At 34.2% G+C, this 23593-nt stretch overlaps 1 pseudogene; it reads left to right on the top strand.

Moving 5' to 3' along the window:
- The first annotated feature begins 144 nt into the window (after window positions 1-144).
- Window positions 145-2875, top strand: LOC149546017 (expansin-A1-like; annotated as a pseudogene).
- The last annotated feature ends 20718 nt before the right edge of the window (window positions 2876-23593 follow it).

The following is a 23593-nucleotide window of genomic DNA, read 5'->3' as shown; positions in this document are numbered from 1 at the left end:
CATCGAAGTCATTGTCCTTAAACCCGTGATCAAATTTTCCGCTGTTGAATTCAGAGCTTTTCCGATTAGATGATTTGTGGGGTTGAGTCGGAGTGAATTTATCGATAACTTACTCAGTACGCGTGGAGAACACATTTACTCATTATGGATGCATTTCAGCGAGTCAAAGCAATGCGATTTCCTCATGTAAGCAATGCGATTTCCTCCGAATCAGAAAAGGCTCCGTACTTGGGCGGTGTGTCCATATAATAGAGCTGTCATGAAACGGTCGGGTAAATGATGAAAAGAAAGGACCCACTCTCACTTAAGTCAGTGAAATTGTAGCATCACGCATGGGAGAAATCCGTGCAAAGGAAGATGTTTTAGAGTAAAGTTTTAAATGTACACTTCCATCTGCCAGACCACTTCTATTATTAGTCCCTGCCGTAAAAGCAGGATATTAAAGTTTTCAGCGCTCTATTTTGCATTTGTTCTTGCCTCGATCTTTGTGTAAACAATCAAACATTTGCTATATGTTAAGGTTTTTCAATTAAGTTTTATTAAACTCAAATTCCATGTACAAATTTAGGATATTTTCATTGGCTCTCTTGTAATTTTCCGGCGATCTTTTTTTATTTTTTGCATGGAAAAATCAGCATAAAATTTGTGGCAAACAGTGGGAATGGTGTGTTAGGTTTATTACATTAATTATTGTTATTCAATATTATTCGTATTATTCTAGTATCATTTTAATGTCATTTTCATTATCAATTCTTTATGTTTCCGAATGTATCTTGAAAATCTGAATCAATAGTTTCTCTTTCAGTTCATATTTTCAGTTTCACATTCTTTGGGCCTATTACAGTGGTATCAGAGCAGGTTAATCAATGGGGAGAAGAGTGCTTTTAATAGATTTTGGATGACCAAACCTTATTTGTTGTAAATAAAATAGGAGGTTGGAGGCAATGGAGGTTGGAAGATTCTTATCATCTCTAGCTAGCTTCTCACTCAGAGATGATTATTGCATGGGAAACAACTATTTGTGTCCCTGTAAAGTTGGGGCGTGGCCAATTCCTCCCTGAAGATAAGAGGGGAATTGATAGATTTGTGTCCCTGAAGAAAAGAGGGGGCTTGGCTACATGATTGTCCTTCTATTGAGTGAGGGGGGCGGAGGGGGCAGATTTCAACAATGGCGTTTGAGATACTTAGAGGAGATGTCGACTTTCGAAGGAAAGATGTCCAAACATATTAGTGGTGATTGTTTCTACGACACTTGAGGAGGCGTTAGACACACTCGGAGGATATGTGGACTTTCTGAGGAAAGACGTCTCATGTGCAGCACCAGAGGAGGCATCAAGCACACTCCATGGAGATGTGAAATTGTGGAGGAAATATGCCTCGTTGTGTAAAAAAGGTAGAAACAATGTTTTTATGAGGCCAACTTCAGGGTTTGCAATCTGAAGTTGGGATAGGAGGGCAACTTCAGGATTAGGATTTGCAATCTGAAGTTGCAAACTACTTTCAAAGATAGAGCTTCATCAAAATTTATAATATTGATGAAGGCTTTTCAATTTTATTGGATTAATGTAATAAGGGGGGGGGGGAGGGGGATTTTGGACTTATTACATTAATTAGGTTAGCAAGAATGATTGTTGAATTAATGTAATAAGTGGGGAATGTTAGGTTTATTACATTAATTAGGTTAGCAAGAATGATTGTTGAATTAATGTAATAAGGGGGGAATGTTAGGTTTATTACATTAATTATTGTTATTCAATATTATTCGTATTATTCTAGTATCATTTCAATATAATTTTCATTATCAATTCTTTATGTTTTCGAATGTATCCTGAAAATCTGAATCAATAGTTTCTCTTTCATTTCATATTTTCAGTTTCACATTCTTTGGGTCTGTTACATGGTGCATGTCGTCGCAAGAAGTGGGAAGACCTATATTTTCAGTTTCACATTCTTTGGGTCTGTTACATGGTGCATGTCGTGGCAAGAAGTGGGAAGACCTATGCAAAATAATGAACGTGGCCTTCTACATGTGTGGCCTTCCGCATGTTTGGCCTTCTGCATGTAATTCTTACATCGACCACATCACCTTTCAACTCCCAATTTATGTTCTAGGATGCTTCAGCCCTTGCTCCTGCCCTAACAAGCGATGGTAAATAAATCCTAATTTTTATGCTTGCCTTTCTCTGTTTTCAAAGCTCGATTAACACAATAGATCTGGCATTTCTTCTTTGGTGCTCTGTTGAACAATGGCTTGAGCTGTGGAGCGTGCTACGAACGATGCACAATGGTGTCTTTCTGGCTCAATTGTCGTCACTGCTACAAATTTTTGCCCGCCGAACAATGCTCTGCCAAACGACAATGGCGGATGGTGCAATCCTCCCTTGGAGCATTTCAATCTCTCGCAACCCATCTTCTAAAAAATTGCCAAATTCAAAGCTGGCATTGTTCCCGTCATGTATAGAAGGTGAGTGAGTTTAAGCTCCCCTAACCTCTTCCTTTTCAATTTCTGTGATTTGGGTTTATTTTGGGGGATATTTGAGGGCTTATGTTTTGGGTGTTTTTGTTTTGTAGGGTGGCTTGTCAAAGGAAGGGAGGAATTCGGTTCACCATTAATGGCCACTCATACTTCAACCTGGTTCTGATCACCAACGTTGGAGGAGCAGGAGATGTACAAGCAGTTTCGATAAAGGGTTCTGGTAGTGGATGGCAAGATATGTCACGGAACTGGGGCCAAAACTAGTAGAGCAACGGTTAACTAAATGGGTAGAGTCTGTCATTCAAGGTCACCACCAGCGATGGAAGGACTATTACTTCGTATAACGTGGCTTTATCTGGCTGGAAATTTGGCTAGACTTTTAACAGTTCCCAGCTTTAAACTGGGTTTTCCGTTCTAGCTAAAGTAGTTCCTTGTTTTTCTTTGTGTCGATCGACGGGATCCATCTATCGATTTTAAAAGAGCTTGGCCCCCCGTGAGTTGATTTGTTTTTCTTTGTGTCGATTGACGGGATCCATATATCCCTGCATAGAGATTTAAAAAAACATATCGCTCATCGCTATAGCTGAAATGCCTTTCCTCTCCTTAGCGATGAACTGATTCACTATAATATATAGCGATGCTTACCCAAAATCTTATCACTCATCGCTCTATCGCTATATATATTTTCTCCATGTGAAAAATCAAACTATTGCAGTCACTAATTATTAATCTCCTATCACAAATGATTATTAAACTGCTGAAAATAAATTTCCAGCTAATATCGAAGAATAACACAACTGCAACTTCACTTATAAAATACGGAAAGAAATGCGCAACACAATGAACACAATATTTTTGGACAAATTGTCCCTGGAAAAACCCCTAAGGGAAAACCAGTTCTACAGATAAGGAATTATATTAAATTTCAGCAAATCAAGAGATACAAAATTCCTTGCCTCTCACTGACAGAACTCCGACAACCTCCTAATTTCTCCCGCTGATATTCCCCACTGCTATCCCCACGCTAACACTGTGCCCTTGCTAACACTGCAAGACTGTTTGCTAACACTGCAAACTGCTTCATAAAAGCTTCTTCCTTGCGCTCCAAATGCCCCCTAGACCCCTTTTTATACTACTCCTGTTGGTAAACCAACGACCGAGATTAAATCTAACCAACGGTTGAGATTAAGACAACTCGACAGCCAATAATAGAATTGGTTACAAAGTGTCCAAAAGGAATCACTAAAATTAGTAAATAATAACCATTTACTAATTTTTGGCAAGTGGACAAATAGCTGTCCAAACCACCCATAAATACAACCGCTATTCATAGATAAGGACGAACAGCTGTCCAAGCTACCCATAAATAGTGCTGCTATTTCTGGGTCAGAAATAACAGCTGTCCAACTAATAATAATTAACACTCCCTCTTAGCGAGGAAGCTGTTCTGCATGACATCTATCTTATCTCTGAAGAAGATAAATTTGGCCTTTCCCAAAGCCTTCGTCAGAATGTCTGCTACCTGCTCATCTGTAGGTATGTGTTGTAGTCGAACAACTTTCTTCAATCTGCACACGTGGGTCTCTTTGCTGTGTGCTACAAAGCCTTCTGGTTGTTCTATGTATACCTCCTCCTTCAACTCACCATTGAGGAATGCTGTCTTGACATCCATTTGATGGATCTGCCATCCCATCTGTGCTGCAAGTGAGATTACAGCTCGTATAGAAGTATACCTGGCAACTGGAGCAAATGTCTCCTCATAGTCTATTCCCTCCTTCTGAGAGAACCCCTTTGCCACAAACCTAGCCTTGTATTTCTCGATGCTACCATCTGCACCGTGCTTTATCTTGTAGATCCAGCGTGATCCAACTACAGCCCTATCTATTGGTCTAGGTACTACCTCCCACACATCATTCTGCATTATTGAAGAATATTCCTCAACCATAGCATCTCGCCATACCTGATGTTCTGCAGCTTCCTAATAGCTAGAAGGCTCACTATCTACCAACTGACTAACTAATGCCACATAGCCATTGAACTTGGCTGTTTGTCTTCGCTGTCTAGTACTCTTCCTAGGAGCTCCCACAAACTCCTGAGTATCCCTTTGTGTATCTGGAACCACATGGTTCCTGCTGCCAACTGTAGAGGATGAAATGTCAACCTCTAAGTCTTCCAGATGCATTTCCTGTTGCACCTGTTGCTCCATACTCTGTGAATCTTCACTAACTAAGTCTACACTCGTACTGGTAACTGTACTTGAGCTTTGATGCCCTTGACTTGGTCTTGGAGCTTTTGTTGGCTGCTCACTCTGATCATCTGCAGGCAAATCTCTGGATCTCTTGAATGCCTTGTCCTCCATGAACTTGACATCCCATCTGACAATAACTCTTTTAGTCCCCGGAATGAAAATCCTGTATGCCTTTGAGGTCTCATTGTACCCAACAAAGTACCCCCTCTCTGCAGTCTGATCTAACTTTGTACGTGTATCTCTAGGAATATGACAATATGCCAAACTCCCGAATATCCTGAAGTGACTAACATCTGGCTTCTTCCCTGTGAAAGCCTCCTCTGGTGTCATCTTCCCTAGCACCTTGTGTGGAACTCTATTCTGAATGTAGACTGTTGTATTACACGCCTCTGCCCATAAGTAACGGGGCATGTCCTAGTCATGTAGCATAGCTCTTGCTGCCTCCGATATAGAACGGTTCTTCCTCTCAGCAACTCCATTCTGTTATGGATTGTAAGGAACAGTCCATTCTCTCTTGATTCCTTCTCTGGTGCAGAACTCCTGGAAGACATTTCCTTTGTACTCGCCTCCATTGTCTGACCGAAGAACCTTTATCTTCTTTCCTGTCGAGTTCTCCACAAGAGCCTTGAACTCTTGGAATCGACTAAAAACCTCATCTTTAGTCTTCAAGAAGTATATCCAGGTCTTTCTAGAGAAGTCATCAATAAAAGTAACATAGTACTCATATCCTCTGAGAGATTTCGTTGACATTGGTCCACAAACATCTGAATGTACTAGATCAAGAACACCCTTAGATCTAGTGTCACTCCTTGGAAAAGACGCTTTCATAAACTTTCCCAACACACATCCCTTACATACATCGTCATGCTCTGTGCTCACCTCTGGAACACCTGTCACGGTCTCACGAAGCAATCTAAGTGCTCCATGATGAATATGGCCCAACCTCCTATGCCATAGCTCTCCAAGATCTCTAGGATTATTGTTGCTCATAAGTGCTTTAGGAGTATCAAACTGCAATCTATAAAGGCGACCACTCCTAACTCCAATAGTTATGGGTGATTTCCAATCCTTGTGCTTAATCAACACATGTGTCCCTCTAAAGAGTACATTATACCCCCTATCCTGAAGAACAGATACAGAAATCAAATTCATACCTAAGCCCGACACATATAACACATCATGAAGAGGAATTATCTTTCCATTCTCCCTCTGAAACTGAATAGTCCCTTTCCCAACAGGGTTGAGTTTGGACAAGTTTCCCATAGAAATCTGGATGTTGGTGTCCTCCTCCTTGTAACTGGAGAAGTACTCTCTAAATCCTGTCATATGAAATGACGCCCCACTATCTATATACCAAACACACTGTGAGGTTGAGCTAACCATACAAGCTATGAGTGCAAACTCATCTTCCATTCTGCTGGAGAGTTCTTCTGCACTTGCTGAAGCTGCCACCTGCTTCTTACCCTTTTTCCTCTCTGGGCAATCACTGACATAGTGGCCAAACTCGTGACATCCAAAGCACTTGACCTTAGAAAGGTCCTTCTTCTTCTTTTCACTTTGTGAATTTGATCCTTTGCTAGATCCCTTCTTTGCTTTCGCTTTACCCGCTAGGGCAACGTTCTCTTGTTCCACCTCATTTTTCTGAGTCTTGTTGGCCCCATTGACAAGACTTAGTCTAAACTCCTCCTGAGTGAAATCAGTCCATAGTCAATCCCAACTCGGTAAAGTATCTCGTCCACTGACAACTTGAACAAAGACACTCCATTGTTTAGTAAACCCATTTAGGGCTATTCTCACTAGCTCATCATCACTAGGGCTATCTCCAACAGCTGCTAACTCATCCTTGACAAGTCTGAGCCTGGTGAGGTAACTTGTGACGTCTTCTCCCTGATTCATCCAGGTATTCTTTAGCTTCTCTCTGAGAATCAACTTCCTGTTAGTGGTAGCATTCTGGTACAGATTTAGAATGGCGTCCCACATCTTGTTTGTTGTATCTAGCTTCGAGATATGTGGAACAATATGATCCTTGAAACCATCAAGGATAATCCTCCTCACTTTGGCATCGTCCTTCCTATATGCTGCAAGCTGTGTTGCATCCGTTGGTACAGGTACACCACTGGTAGCATAATCCTTGATACCATTCTCTTCCAACAATAAGGAAGTTCTGGTCTTCCAGACACCAAAATTTGAGGCACCATTCAATCTATCCTGATCTCTCAAACCAGCTGAAGCCATCTCAAGGGTTTAAAGCAATAATAAATCTAAAGAGATCAAAATTTCTTTCCTAGGGCAAAACTCTTCTACCCTTAACAATGCTCTGATACCATGTGAAAAATCAAACTATTGCAGTCACTGATTATTAATCTCCTATCACAAATGATTATTAAACTGCTGAAAATAAATTCTCAGCTAATATCGAAGAATAACACAATTGCAACTTCACTTATAAAGTACGAAAAGAAATGCACAACACAATGAACACAATATTTTCGGACAAATTGTCCCTGGAAAAACCCCTAAGGGAAAACTAGTTCTACAGATAAGGAATTATATTAAACTTCAGCAAATCAAGAGATACAAAATTCCTTGCCTCTCACTGGCAGAACTCCGACAACTTCCTAATTTCTCCCGCTGATATTCCCCACTGCTATCCCCACGCTAACACTGTGCCCTTGCCAACACTGCAAGACTGTTTGCTAACACTGCAAACTACTTCACAAAAGCTTCTTCCTTGTGCTCCAAATGCCCCTTAGACCCCTTTTTATGCTACTCCTGTTGGTAAACCAATGACCGAGATTAAATCTAACCAACGGTTGAGATTAAGACGACTCGACAGCGAATAATAGAATTGGTTGCAAAGTGTCCAAAAGGAATGACTAAAATTAGTAAATAATAACCATTTACTAATTTTTGGCAAGTGGACAAACAGCTATCCAAACCACCCATAAATACAACCGCTATTCATAGATAAGGACGAACAGCTGTCCAAGCTACCCATAAATAGTGCTGCTATTTCTGGGTCAGAAATAACAGCTGTCCAACTAACAATAATTAACACTCCAAATGCGAAGAGTCATGGTATTAATTTTAGGGTTTTCCAAATGATCATATTCACTTCCAAAAGTATCTTAAAAGAACCAATGATGCTATGAGGGGTGCTAGGATGTGTTTCATGGTCCACACGAGTTTGCACCTTCAACATTCTATTCAAGCAAACTATATTTTGATGCAGAAATAACTTAGAACTCGATCTTCATTTTCCATTTGTTGTATTTTTTTTCGTCTTTGTGGGATATCACTTCCAATTTTTCATGTTCTTCTTTGTCTATTGGATCACAACAGGATATTTTATATATTCTTCTTTCGCATTCAGATTTACCATAGGCGATTTTCCCATCCCTCTCCTCTATTCAACAGTGACTACACGGCGGATTGCCTCAACAAATGTGAATATCCCTTATTCATCTGAAAAGATCACAGGGATATATTCTACACTACCGCTCATGCTTGGGGTGACAAGCTTGAAAACATAATGTTGGATCATGTATGCCTATTGCTTTATAACATGTGGATTGGATAAGAGGCAATTGTCTGAAAAGTCTATCATGTTCTGAGGATAATGTTTGCAAATTTTGCAATAATGTGATGCCATGCAAAATCCCCTCTTGTTAATATCACGAGCTCAATAATTAACCAGGATATCTCTCGTATGCTTAGCCAAGAAATTGCTACTTCTTGTGCCATATCCACCGGGACTTCTAATAGAGTCTTGGTATTCCAAAGACGTTATCTCAGAAGCGATGGATGCCACATCTATGAGATATTTTTAAGTTGATGCCCAAATAATAGGCTCACATCCTGAATACTATAGAGTTCAATAATGACAGACCGTTTCTATGTATCGCTTAGAACATCAGTAGGTTTTTTCTGTGTAACGAAAATACCCCCACAACATAGTCTTGACAACCTACTAGTAGAAGGAATTGGTATAAAGCTGGTAGCAAGGACCCCTTTCAATTTCAATGGGGTCTGCTAGGTCGTGAATTATTATATCAAGACATTCTTCTCTTGTTTTGAGCTCCCCCCTGGCATCATTGATCACCAGATCAAGTCTGGAGAAAGCACCATCATTAGTAGTTGAGTGTTGCTTGCAGAAATCCATAAATTCCTTACCAATATCGCACATAACAACTTTGTTGATATTCTTGTGCCTGAGAATCTCCCTTGTGAAGCCTTCTTACCTCCCATAAGGCCCCGTTTGGTTGGGGAAGATGATTTTTTGACATAACCAGGTTATCTTATAACTAGGTTTTTGAAAACCTAGTTTTGTGGTTTGGAAAGCCAATGGTCTGTTTGGTTGACACGGAAGATGAATATACTGTGGACCCCACAATATTATTAAAAAAACTGTCATAAAATTCAAAACCTGGTTTTAATTTCGAATTCCACCTTTTTGTTGGAAGAAACTTCTTCCAATTTTTGACCAAAATTGGAAGATGAAATTGAAAACCAGGTTATAATTTTAACCAACCAAACACCAAATTTTTTTTGCAAAACCTGGTTTTGCCTCTGATAACCCAATTTTGGCCCTCATCTTCCAGCAACCAAACGGGGCCTAATGGAAGTGCTTTTAGAATTGGGATGGTTAAACAAAGTCGGATGCAACTCATCCAATTCTTAATCTATAAGGGCTCATTTGGTTGTTGGAATAGGAATAGAAAAATTGGTATACGATTTTTATTTTCTGTTTGGTTGATGGAATAGGAATGGAAAATTTTGGAATACGATTTTTGTATTCCCATTTTACCTCCAAAATGAGCTTATACCCATTCCAAAAAATACCTGTTATTGGAATAGCCATTCCTATTCCCAATATTACATGCCTATTCTCCATTCCTATTCTCGTGGCCAAACAGGCCCTAATCAAAATAGACTGTTCACAAAATTGATTATATGTTTTTATATCAGTGCATGTGCTGCTCAAATATGATCATCTAATGGGTGCATCAAGTTTTGAATATCTTAATTTCTTACTAATATAAATCATGTGCCAACTCAGAATCCAGTAAAAAAATTTTGTAATTCCATTAAATCAAAATATCTCCTTGCCCTAAATTGCTTGTCATAATCATATAAATAAAATGCAACTCATATATTCTTTTAAAATTTAAATCTGCATCTTTCCAACCTAGTCTTCCACAATATTTTGTTTTGATATGCTTTTTCACATTTGCAATCATGAACAAAATCTTAGGACTGTTTTCCACCTCGTTCAATAATTAGAGTGTTCTGACAGATTATAGATGCCACGATTACCAACGATCTCACTTACCAAGTTTGTGAGTCATCATGGAGACGACACAACTTGTAAATTATAATTATTAGGCTCCAAGCGTGTCACAACCACATGAAGTGTAACTATTGCCAACAGTAGTGGCTTCCAGCTGTGGCATCATGTCAAACTTTGGCACTGGCTACGGTGCAACATATTTGCACCGGCCGGGCCCCTCCTCCATCCTTTCTCCGACGACTCCAACCTTACTTGGCGCAGGTACAAACAGCAGGCGCAAGTACAAACGGTAGGCGCAAGTACAAAGGTCCCTTCCACTGCACCGTATGTTGTCCGACGCTGCCCTTCGCCATCTCCTCTGCCATCCAGCTTGTCTAACAAGCAATAGGATATCCCGCCAGCTTTTTACAATTAATATCAACCAAACTCATAAATGACAAAACTTATGCAATTAATTTTTTTGTTTTAAATATATAGTAATATAGAAATAAAATAAATGTTGTTTATTTTATAGACGTAATAAGTTTTTTAAAGAAAAATTAGTTACTTGAAAGATAAGATTAAATCAATTGATTATTATATTAATTATATTATGAAATTCAATTAATAATTTAGTACATTAAAAAATAAAATAATATTTTTGCATAGTTATATTTAACATATTTAAGATTTCTAATTGATTTTGAAAAAAAAAAATTTAAAAAATTGAAATGAAATAGTTTAAAATTAATAATTATAATAAATAAATAAATTAAATTTAACAATATTTTATTTCTTTTATAAATACAACATAAAAATACATATGTTTTCAAATTTGTTTATTTTTTAACATAGTTGTTTATGTGTTGTCTCGATTGTCATGTAACATTAATAGTTCCTCATTTATTTATTAAACTTATTTAATGACAACAAACTAAGCAAGTATCAATTTGTGATATTCTTCTCAAGATTTAAGTGTGTGATTTTGAGTCAAACTCATTGACCCATGTTTCATGAGTAGTGATTCAACATGAATCCATCTCTCATGAGTATAAATGTAACACTTAGCACTCATTGGATCTAGGTGATGCTCACAAGGGTGAAGCACCAAGACTTTTTGAGAGGTCACCCATCCTAGTACTACTCTAGCTTGAGTGCGCTTAATTATGGAGTTTCATCCATGGAAATGATCTCCTACTTATCAAGTATCAATTTTTTGTACAAAATAATTCATAAGACAACCATGTTGAATATAATTTCTTAGATAGTTAACCTACTTAATCGTTTCATTTTATATATTCTATATCTTGTCATCTTATTTTCTTCTAAGTAAGAATGAGAAAAATTACATGATTCTTAACCACATAAAATGTTACAAAAAAATTGCTTAATTTGACCATGTTATTCATAACCATACACATATGTTATTTCAACATTTGTGTTATTACAATACTAAAGTTGGATCAAACGTTACATGCTAACTTTAATCAAATAACACATGGAAAGTTCAAGACAACATAAATATATGAAGATGATGAACAACTATTTTACCAAAATATAACTCAAAGCATCATAATGCTTTCACTACGAGACAAAATCAAATCCCTTGTAAAAGCACAAAATCAAGGATGTAATATTTGGATGATAAAATAATACAATATGTTTTGAAAATCTTTCATAGTGAAGCTCTTAGTCTTGACTTATATTGACCTCTCTTCTAATTGGAACCATTTTATCACTTCGATAAATTTACAAAAATGTGTTGATCACCATCCTCCATATAAACATCATCAACACCTGCAAATATATTGTGTTAATAATAAAATTCATTTTCAAACTAAAGACACAATTGATTGAAGTTCATTTCGTATTTTCCTTACCATCTCTACTTTGCATTGTGTTCGTTCTTGCTATTGTTTGATTAAGATCAATAAAATATGGTTGCATGCTTTTTTGAATTTTTTGTTGATCATCTAATTCAAAAAAAGAATTAACATTTAATATATATCATCAATAAATTTAAAATATAGTTGTCAATTTAATACTCATAATTATGTTTATTTCATAACTTCATTACCATATCTAGCTTCTATTGCATCATTTTTTGTTGATGCCTGATTAGATTCAATGGAATCTAGTTGCATGTATTCTTGATTTTTCTGTTCATCATCTAATCCGGCAATAATATGAACATTTAGTATGTAAACTTTGGCAAAATAAATTTACAAACTAAAGACTCATAATTCATTGATTTATATAATGTCATTACCTTGACTAGTATCTATCACATCCATTGTTGTTAATGTTTGGTTAAGATCAATAGAGAAGGGCAACGCAAGTTGTTGAGCATCTTGTTGATCATCCAAATCTACATAAAAAACTTATATTTAACATTTTAACTTATATAAAATGTTCTAGTATAAAATTAATTTATGTACATAATCTAAACAATATTAAAATTACTATCTACCTACAATAACTTGTTCAAAGGTATGGATAGGGATAGTATTGATCATTGACGGTTGATCTCTAATAATTGTATCTTGTACATACAGAAGTGGTTAGAACTATGAACCAAGTATTTTATTATAAAAGTAACAAAGACACTTAATAGCTAAAAGCTTACCATTTGGAAACTTCACTTCACCAATTGTTGTATGGTTTAGATCAATGGAGAAAGGTAATTGACGCTGTGGAATACTTTCTCGATCACCCAAACCTACAATGAAATATGATTAATACATGAAATGAAAATAAGAATTATTGCTATGTAATTATAAAAATACTTTTTCTTAAAAATACACTCACCTTGTTGCCTGATAATATCTCTTTCTTCTTGAATAGCTATATTTGAGCGATTTATGACCTTTTTCTTTTTCTTTTTCTTTTTGCATCCTATAGAGGGGAACTGGAAATTTTCATTCTCCTCAACTCTACTATTTAAGTTTCTAGAGAGGGATTTACGCTTTTTGTGAATGGAATGACTTTTTTTCATTTTACTTGGACTAAACCATGGTGCTATTCATCTCATAGATATGTTATCTGAGCCAGGGATTGGTTTAAATTTGGAAGATGAAGCAAGAGATGCATGAATTTTTCTAAATTTGTCAACAGATTGACTAAAGATGTCTTTGTCATAATCACTAGTTGGTAAATTTTCGAGAAATGAATTTAAATAATCAACAGATTTTTGAAACTTATCATTGATAGTAGTAGATAAATTCCAACTATCTGCAATACAAATGTAATAACAAAGTCAGAATTACTGATAAATATTGAAATTTCATTAAAAATGATAGTTATGAAATTTACCAGTTTTGTCACCTTCACCAACGTTAACCTCAAGCACATCTTGATTTCCAGAAAGTATACAATCATCTACAATTGAAATATTACGTAATTAATGTTGAGAATTATAAAATCATTTAATATTTAACTATAGAGATCATATTGATCATTACCAATGACATTAATGTCATGACTCGATCTTCCTATGACTTCCTCATCATCAACGACCAATGGAGTAGAAGCTTCTGTAATTTTAAATGAGACTAATATAGTTAACATAGATTTTTTTAATAAAATGTAAATAAATTAATGCTAAATTTTAAATGATACTTACCAACAACTTTATCATGTGTGTTTCTCTTTATAATATATAAGATCTTCAACACATGTTTGCATGTGTTTCCTCTTTTTGCCCATTCACAATCACACACATGCAAATTTGGTCCAAATTTCCTTACGAAATACCATTTTGCTGGAATAGTTTGACTTCTAACTTTATATGTGTTTGGTAGCTGGTCATCTTGATAGCAATCAGTATCTGGTATTAATTTTGATCTTTCTAATGCAGTTATGTAATATCTTTCCTTTTTGAAGTTGGTTAAAAATCTAGATTGTTGCAAATATCTTTTATTTTTATAGAATGGCTCTACCCTATGAAGAAGTGTATAGATGAGCCAATCCATTCTTCTTGTGCATTTCCTAGAACAATCACTTAGATGTTGACTCTTGATGTGGGAGTGATATGACTCTATCGAAGCATTAGTTTCTTGATTTGCATGAGGGAAGCTCTGAAAGCTTTTTGCCCACATCGCTAGAAAAACAAACTTGACATCTTAGCATATAGAATAATTAATTTAAATTATATAAATTCATAATAAAATATAAAAGATAATCTTGATGGTCGTACCAATGCGACTCTCATCATGGCACCAATAATTCTGAAAGTAATTAATGAATTCCTTCTCTTCTTTGAATTCCTCTATGAACTTCATTATCAAATCAGTAATGGCATCTTCATTTTCATGCATTGCATACATTATCTCACCCAGTCTATCAAATATTCTTGTTCCAACATCTTTATTTTTAACAAATCTGGATTATATACAACAATATAGAGTTATGATGTTATGTATGTGATTTTTCATATATTCTAATAAAATATTAACTTACTTGTACACATTCTTCAGCCATGCCCTATGCACATGCCAGATGCATAACAACACTCGACACTTAAAGGATAATCTACAAGATAATTAATTATCAAATTTCATAAGTAGTATTCTAAAAATAATAATTCTTAAATTGAAACTTGTTTATGCTAAAAATTGGAAAACATATATATGTATAAACTAAACATTAAAAATTTGCATTCTTCTAACTATAAACTAAGGTTGGAGAAAACCTTATTGCTTCAATCTCGATGCTAGCATCATCTGTCATGAATGCGTTGACATGCCAATCTTCTCTATATTGTTTCCCTCTTTTATAAATCTCCATTAGCCATTCATTTATATCCTCAATTTTATTTCTTGAAGATATGGCCCATGCAACCGGTACACCAGCTTCTTGTTCATCAAATACAAGCAAAGTATAAAGTTGATACTACACATGAAAAAAGCAACAATATATTAATTTTTTAGACAAATAAAACTAATGGCTAAATTAAAATCCATAAAAAAAAAATTAAAATTGTTCTACTCACACAGTATTTGTTTGTTGAGAATGTGGAGTCCATCGCAATAATTGAATCATGTGAATGTTTCACCATCATCTCTTGCATCCATGGTGTTTGGATGCCTATGATAAATGGAATATTTTCTTTATTTTTTGGTGTTTTATAAAAAAAGAAGTTATCTTTCTCCTCTATATGCCACAAACATACACTTTTTGCATCATCCTCATTTTTCTGTGAATGTAGGGAACACACTCTTTTCCATGCATTTAACACATCCTTTCTTAGCAAACAAGTATCCCTCTTATTCATCAACTTTGTTAGACTAGAATCTAGGTAATGTCGTTGACATATTGTGTGAATCCCTACGCCCATCAATAGTAAGGATTCAATATATGATTTACATTCAGTTGATAACCTTGGTGCAAAACTACTCCTTGGATCACCAGAAGGGTCATTTTTTCCATGACAAAATTCACCATTGGCATCTTGATGACTAAATTCATTATATATAATTATTGCAACATCTGGTCTACCATGCATAACCCTAACATTAAAATGAGTTTGACAACCCCTTTTTTGAATAAAATTGTGACTTCTTTCCTTGCTTGTTGGTGCATTTCTTTTATCTAGTGGCCCAAAAGCACAATGATAACTGTTTAAACATGTGAAAAAATATAAGTTAATGGATATAAAAAAAAGTGACATGCTTAATCAATTTATTAAAGCAGACAAACCTTGAATACATCTTTGTGGCATGATTAGTAGGTTCTATCAAATTACTCTCCAAAATCCTTTTACGCACAAATGTTGTTTCAGTACTATCCAATAAACCTTCCCCTTTGACAAAGTGAGGGAGCCTCTCAAGAGGGATAGCAGCACACCAATCTATTTGTTGTTTATTATCATCTCCAATAGGTGTCCATTCAAGTTCACAACTTGAGAAATGATTTCCTTCATTTGGGATGTCTTGCACATCTAACTTGATAAGTGATTCCCACTTATTCTTTCTACCCATCCTAAATTTTTTTAATATTGTTAGTGACCCTTAATATTGTTAAAATACGTAAAAAAGTTGTTATAGTGGTACCATTAAATCTATATTATAATACATAAATTTTTTGAAGTACACAAAAGTAAATGTAATTTGAAAATTTAAAAAAAAAACCAAGATGATTCTAAATCAAACAAAAACTTTATGAAAACATAGGTATTCAATTCCATTTCTTACTTCAAGGAAGTACAAATTTATGAAAGTAGAATGAATGTAAAATTTATATACATCTTAAGTATCTTAGTAATTCTACATGGATGTAAATATACCAACATGTGTCAAAATGAAATAGTTAAAAAAAAATTGGAATAAACTTTGTATGTATTTTCATATGTCATGTTTTATTATGCTCTAATTATTTTCATTTGGCAACCCCTTTTTTGTATAAACTTTCATATCTTTTTAAGGACATGTAGAAACCAATATATTAATCAACATGATAAATTATATATATATATGACATGCTTAATTATATGGAAAATGTTAAGCATACTTTGAATACATTATGGTACTATGGTTAGTAGGGTTTTCCAATTTGGGCTCTCTATGAGCTTTATGTAGAAATGTTGTCTTGATGTCATCCTGCAATATACCTTCTCCTTTGATAAAGTGAACAAGTCTCCCAAGAGGGATAGCAGCACATAAGTCAAGCTCCTAGATATTTTCATTTCCGATAGGTATCCATTTAAGATTATTCATTGAAAAAAGATTTCTTTTTTTTTTGGAATGTCTTGGAAATGTAATCGAATTAGTAATTCCCATTTCAATCCCCTACTCATTCTGTACAATATTTGGCTAATTAGTTCAAAGAGATCAATGCGCTCTTGAAAGAGAATGAAAGAAGGCAACAATGAATTTATCAAGGATAGGAGGCACACACCGTACACAACCTTCATTCATACCCAAAAAAGTCCTTAGTAATGGAGGCAAAGAACTAAGGCTTGTGAAAGGAGATCTTGATGCCAACATGGAGGCTTATATGAAGATTGATCCAAAAATAAGACAACAACTCCCATTTATCTAGTTTCACAACTTAAAGAATGGATCAATGGAAAGTCAAACGAACCATTTTTTCAAAAAGGATCTGTAGAATAGGATGTCTAGGTTGACACTAGCAACATTTGATGGTACAAAAAAAGATTCAGCACAAGCATGGATCCAAAAGTTAGAAATTAATATTAATATAGTTGGCATTGGTATAGTTGGATATCAATATATATTAATATAGTTGAAATTGGTATACTCACAACATATTTGTTTGTTGAAAAAGTGGAATCCAGTGCTATAATAGAGTTATGTGAATATTTCACCATCATCTCTCACATCTATGGTGTTTGAAAATCTATAATAAATGGAAAGTTTTCTCCACTATTGGGTGTTTTATAGTAGAAGAAGTTGTCTTTTTCCTCTACATGCCATAAACTTAAACTTTTGGCATCAATTTCATTGTTTTGTGATCGAAGGGAACACACCCTTTTCAATGTGTTCATTACATCTTTTCTTAATAGAAATGTGTCCCTCTTATTCATTAACTTCATAACCAAGATCCAAATAATGTTCTCACATATTGTGGAAACCCCACACCCATCAATAACAATGACTCAATATAAGATTTATATTCATTTGACAATCTCGGGGTAACCGTACTCCTTTGATCACTAGAAATGTGTTATGTATGTACATTAATTTAAGCTTATAATAATTTTGAATGAACTTGAGTACAACTAACATGGGATGTAATCTCAATGGGATAATTTTGAGATGACCAAGAAAGGCAAGAATAATGACAAAAGGAAAGAATTGTATTGGCATCAATGACAAGACATCTCCAAATATGTGATAAAAATCTCTGAAGTACACATAATTTACACAATATTTTCTTCTCCAAGTATGTTATCTTTTCCAATTCATCTTCTCTGATTTTATCATCCATTAGGTGAGAGGATTTAGGTGATAATCTAGGAGGAGCAAGAAATGGAGAGCAGTATTGATTTCTTCCAAAAAAATCATTTGCTGAAGTAGTTCCATCAATATCTTCATGAGTTATGTGAGATATCAATGTTTCAACCCCATGTTGCCTTAATAATCTATCAATCATCAACTCATCCATGCTTTTATCTTTGCTTCTAGTGAATAACATGTTGGTGCTCAAAATTGCAGCCCTGATTTTGAGCACTATTGAGAAATTAAGCCCTATGAAAGCTTTTTGATACCTATGTACCTGACTGCCAGTCTGAAGCCTAAAAGGTGTTTAATGTTTCTAACACCCTATTTTCAATCTGTCTAAGTGTTCTATGAAGTTCTATTTTCAAACAGCGACAGGAGGTTGTGTTTGTGATTGAATATCTCACACCTAGAATTACATCATGATTCACCACTTTGGAAATATCTAGTATCCATACCTGAGAGCCTATGTTTCAAATTTTGAGTCGTTTCTAGTTCGTTTGACTAGGTTTTGAATCCCTCAAAGTTGGTAGTTTACTGTTTTCACACATTTGCAAAATATTCAAAATTCTGGGAAGCCATGTTTGACGTGTTGTAACTTTTGACCAGTTGACCCAAATGTTAAAATTCCTTTTGTGTTGCATTGTAGACGTTAGAGACCTATCATGTTTCAAATTTAGCTCTTGACGAATCCATTTGATCAGTTTTCAAATGCGATTCCAAACGGAATTTCTAAAGTTTTACTGGTGTCAGTATTTACAGATTGATTGGAACCCCTATTCATGATGTCATATCTCCTGATCTGTGATAGGTGAGATTGAATGGTTGGTTTCCCTATTTTCTATACTGAAAATACTCCAGGTGTGTCAATTTTTATGTCTTGATGAATTCGTCTACACACTTTTCCAAGCCAATTCCATTTGCAAAAATTGCTTTCTGTCATTGTTCCCAGTTTGCAAAATCCAAGTAGCCAACTTCAGATGCTCGCCAAATTTTCCTTGTGATCCATCATGAGCCCAAATCGTATAATCATATTCTCCTCATGACAATGTACTCATGCCCTAGATTCCAGATCCCCAAGTGCCCATATGTCCAATTTTCCAGGCCATTTCCAAATGCACTTTCCAGTTTTCTAACATGTTTATCTGCAGGTGAATTTAAGTTGGCAACTTCGAAGGTCAATATCTTGTGACCTTGATGTCGTCATGCAACGAGATCTGGCAGGCCTATTGAACATGTTAGAGAGAACAGAGATCCTGAGTTTCAGAGCTTGATCAGGTGTTTATGTCAATTTTTTAAAAGTCAAGCAACAGGCCTCCTGAAAAAGTTTTCACAATGGTGCAGAAATAATTGAAATAAGTTTTTAATGGTAAATCAGTGGTTAAAATGGATTACAGTAAGCTCGAGATAATCAATGGACCAGTTTGCCATATTAGTGGTTTGGAAACGAAATTCTTTTAGCCGAACCCACTTTGGGTCCCAGCTAAATTCATCAGATTTGCAATAACTGGACCAGTTGGATCCATGAAGGCACATCTTAGAATGAAATTACCAATTCAAGTATCTCCATTACAATGATTGGATTGAAAAAATTACTCCTATATATGTCAAGATGGAAATATACATAGTTTGAGAGACAAACATGATATTGATCAAAAAAATAAAAATCGAATGGGTTTGCTAAAAGGAAATCCAAGAGAAAATATAATGGATGTGTTGATAATGGGAGTTAGTTGCCCCTAGATGTGTCATATTCTCATCAGGGTAATTGGAAATGGGTAACATTTTCAAACACCAACATAACATGTCTTGCTTAAAAAGACATAATGTGCCAATATAAGTCTCATGATTGGTTAACACAATATGCCATTGTTGGTCTCACAATTGTGGAATTATCCAAGAGTTATAATGTTCTATAATAAAATGTAATAATATGAGATAAATTGATATGAGATAACTTTCTTCACTTACTAACTCAAAGATAGCTATGATGCAAAGATTGAAAGTGACAACAATTTTAGACACTCAAGATTAGGTGCACAATGGTCAAATAAACTCAAGAATAACAAAAACACGGTTACCCTAGAGTCCAAATGATGATTGATGAATTGTCCTTTTTTAACCAACTAAGATCAATTTTAGATTTATAAATAATAATCAGGCACATAGAACAACAATCAGAGATTTCAAGCAAACATCTACAAGCAATGGGCAAGGGACAAAGCAACCTTGCACATGAACAAAAATAGTGTCGTAGTATGAATCTAATCCCTAAAACCACTACTGTGTATGTTCTCAAAATATTTTTCAATCACACACATAGTCTTAGAAAAGAAAATTTGGCAGCACTAAGGTTCATAGTAATGGTCAACTCTGCAGCTTTTGCAATCTAGAGTGGGCGAAATCCAATCCTGGCGTACCAGGGTTTTGACATATTTTGAGAATTTAATCAATTGAAGATACTGAGGAGATCCGACAACCCAAAAAAAGACTACACCCGTGAGGATTTCCCCCACAAGGACATTTATATAGCGGTTTCTACTACCACGTCAAAAATGGCTATTATCGCTTGAGGTACCATCCACGTGGTTGACCCAATAAAGGGAATGTCCACTACGGTTTAACCCTCTCTAATCAAGGAAGACTCACAAAGTTGTACCACATGGAGACTTGGTTTGGATTCAAAGGTTCCAAGTTTCTGATGTGCCCAAAAGGGAACAGAGCATACTCCTCTAGCCTCTTCACCTTACCCAAACATAGCAAACAAGATTTTTTGACACGCTAATTTGAAATCACCTCATTAACTTTTTGAAAAATCCAACAACAAACACCACTAGTCTCAAAAGAGAAAGTACTAATGGATGTTGAGGACAAACCCAAGCAGAATAGTGAGACAATGACAAATATCCTTCCCTACCTACAAGGGGATCCGTCGTCAAGAGGAGCTTCACATGGAAAGCAAACGAATGAAGCTCAATCTCTCAAGATCTCCCAAATAGTGTTCATAGGGCCTAATTACTATGTGAAACATATATGCGTGAAAGCAAATCTAGATTCAATTTTAAAGCACCAAATGAAGTGTGAATCTATGAAAGCATGTAAAAACACTCAAGCCAAACACATGAGATGTTCATTTTAGCTCCAAATCAAAATGTTATAGAGATCCAACAAAATACCTAGTAATCCTTGCAACACATTTTTCTTTGTTGTACCTTTCGTTTATGCTTGAACACTCACTCGCAACGAACAAAACAACAAGCAAAACAAGGAAACACAAGATATGCAATATATATACCAAAGCCAAGAGGCATTTCCAAATTAGAGAAAATTAAATGAAAAGGTGTGACCCACTCTCGATGTAAAACTCTATAAAAATTATAAGATGAGGGGTTTTTTATTTAATGTAAATGTAAAATAATCTATTTTCTTATAAAATAAAGCATGTGACATTTATGTAAGTATTGGATCAATTGTACCACTTATTTTGGCTTCAAAGTAAGTGGATAATAGAACGATATAAAATACAATTCAAATAGCATTATGACCACTTTTAACATTTGCACGCATGAAGGATTCCACAAAATTCATCTAAAAGCTAAATCAATAGTTATTAGTAATTAAGTTATATACAAAGTTGTCAAATCAAAAGTTGTGCATTAAAAAAACATGTAGTAGGTAAGGTACATTTTTTGTGCATATATATATATATATATATATATATATATATGTAACTCAAAAAAGAATTATGTTTACACTGTCATGTCCCTATAAGTATGACAAAGAAAATCATTACAATTTTTAAATTTTGAAACGTGTCATTCTAATTTACATTAAAGTTTTTGAATTAGAGATCAAGCCAGAATCTCATGATAGATAAGTTCAGAGATCACTTATCAACAACTTGAGTTAAATATGAGACTAAGCAAATGGTCAAAATCTATTGCATCATTAAGTAGCTTAGGATTCAAAATTACTATAGTAGCTCTTGGTACTCTTCCCCTAGTTTAATTACAAATTGTTCTTTAAATTGTTTTATTATTAGTTGAAAGACTTTAGATTATGGACATAATTAAATATTATCAACAAGAAAAAGAATGAAAAAATAATTCAATTTATTATCATCAAGTGCTTTAATAAATATATATTTTAATATAATTATACTTAATTAGGATATTATATTTTTTATGTTTCAGAAAGTTAAAAAGTAAAATATTGAAGATAAAAAATTAACTTTATTATATTCTATTAGTTATAAAATTTATTTTATTACATATGCATTCTTATTAAATTATAAATGATAATAAAATATATTATATTTATTTATATATATTAATTATTGTATAATAAAAATATTTAAAACGACATCTAAAACAGTTTGATCAATATCTAAGAAAAACTAAATTCCTATTGAATGAGGAGGAAAGAGACATTTCATTTTTCCTGTAATGTTTTTAGTTTTAAACAAGAGACGTTAATAGTTTTTGGTCCCCATGTAATAATAATAATTTCTTCCAGTTTTGCAAAAGTAAGAGTACTTTTGCAAATTTTTGTTTTTGAGACTGCAAAATTTCTATTTGAAGCTCTTTTATTCGGCAGGCGAATATTCACACTTGGAAATCTCTGGACCTATATTACATCATCTTATTGTTTAGGTAAAAGGTGATATTATTCATCTTGCCTATCTATAGGTGAGACTATTGTTTTTGCCTCATATTTGAGAATTTGTTTACCTCAGAAACAGTGAATATTTTGCACAAATTGTAATGTCTAGTGGTGTCTGCTAGAAAATAAAGACTAAATTTTCTTGAAAATGTTGAAATCTAAAATTTTCATTAGGCAAGACAACTTCTAGTTGGCTTTGGCTATGGTGCAACCTATTTGCATTGGCAGCCTTCACCATTTGCATGGCATCCCATCCCATGGGCATGAATAGTGTCAGTGTCAGTCTTTATTGTACGCACTCCTCAGTCCGTTCAACAGGTACTGACAAACTGCCTCGTTCGCTCATCATCTAAAAAGAAAATTAAAATATATATTTAATATCTTTTCCAAACTTTCTTTCTTTATGATTTTCCGATTTGTTTGTTCCATAATTTTTTTTTTAAAAACATTCACCTAAGCTAAAAGCATATTATTTTACAATTATATTTTTAAATCAAAACTAATAAAATTAATTATTATTTCTTTTATACTAAAGTAATATTATATGTAATTTAAATTTTTGATAAATTTATTAATTTTTTAAATCTAAATAATTTTTATTTTTTATAAATCTATCAAATTTTTTTAATATCTTATTTACTAAAAATAATTTTTTTTTGGCTATTTATATTATTTAATAATTTTATTTTTAAACTAAAACTAATGAAATCAATTATTATTTCTTATAAGACTAAAATGATGTTATATATGAAATTAAATTTATAAATATTAAATAAGATTATTTTATCTCTGTTTTATTATGCAAATTGAACTTTTATTTATAAAGTTCATTTATTTTATTATTTGAAAAATAGGAAAAAAAACTATAAAAATCAACAATCATAAATTATTAATAACCATTAAATATATAAAATTACATCTAAATCTTCACTCAATCCTCCGAAGCCTTGTTGTATTATGTTAAGAAAGTTTTGACTTGA

Source organism: Cupressus sempervirens, chromosome 7 (genome assembly GCF_028749045.1).
Source record: "Cupressus sempervirens isolate cs-2001-9-10 chromosome 7, ASM2874904v1, whole genome shotgun sequence".
Taxonomy (NCBI): Eukaryota; Viridiplantae; Streptophyta; class Pinopsida; order Cupressales; family Cupressaceae; genus Cupressus; species Cupressus sempervirens.
Note: the sequence above shows the minus strand (reverse complement) of the source record. Positions and strands in the feature narration are given on the sequence as shown.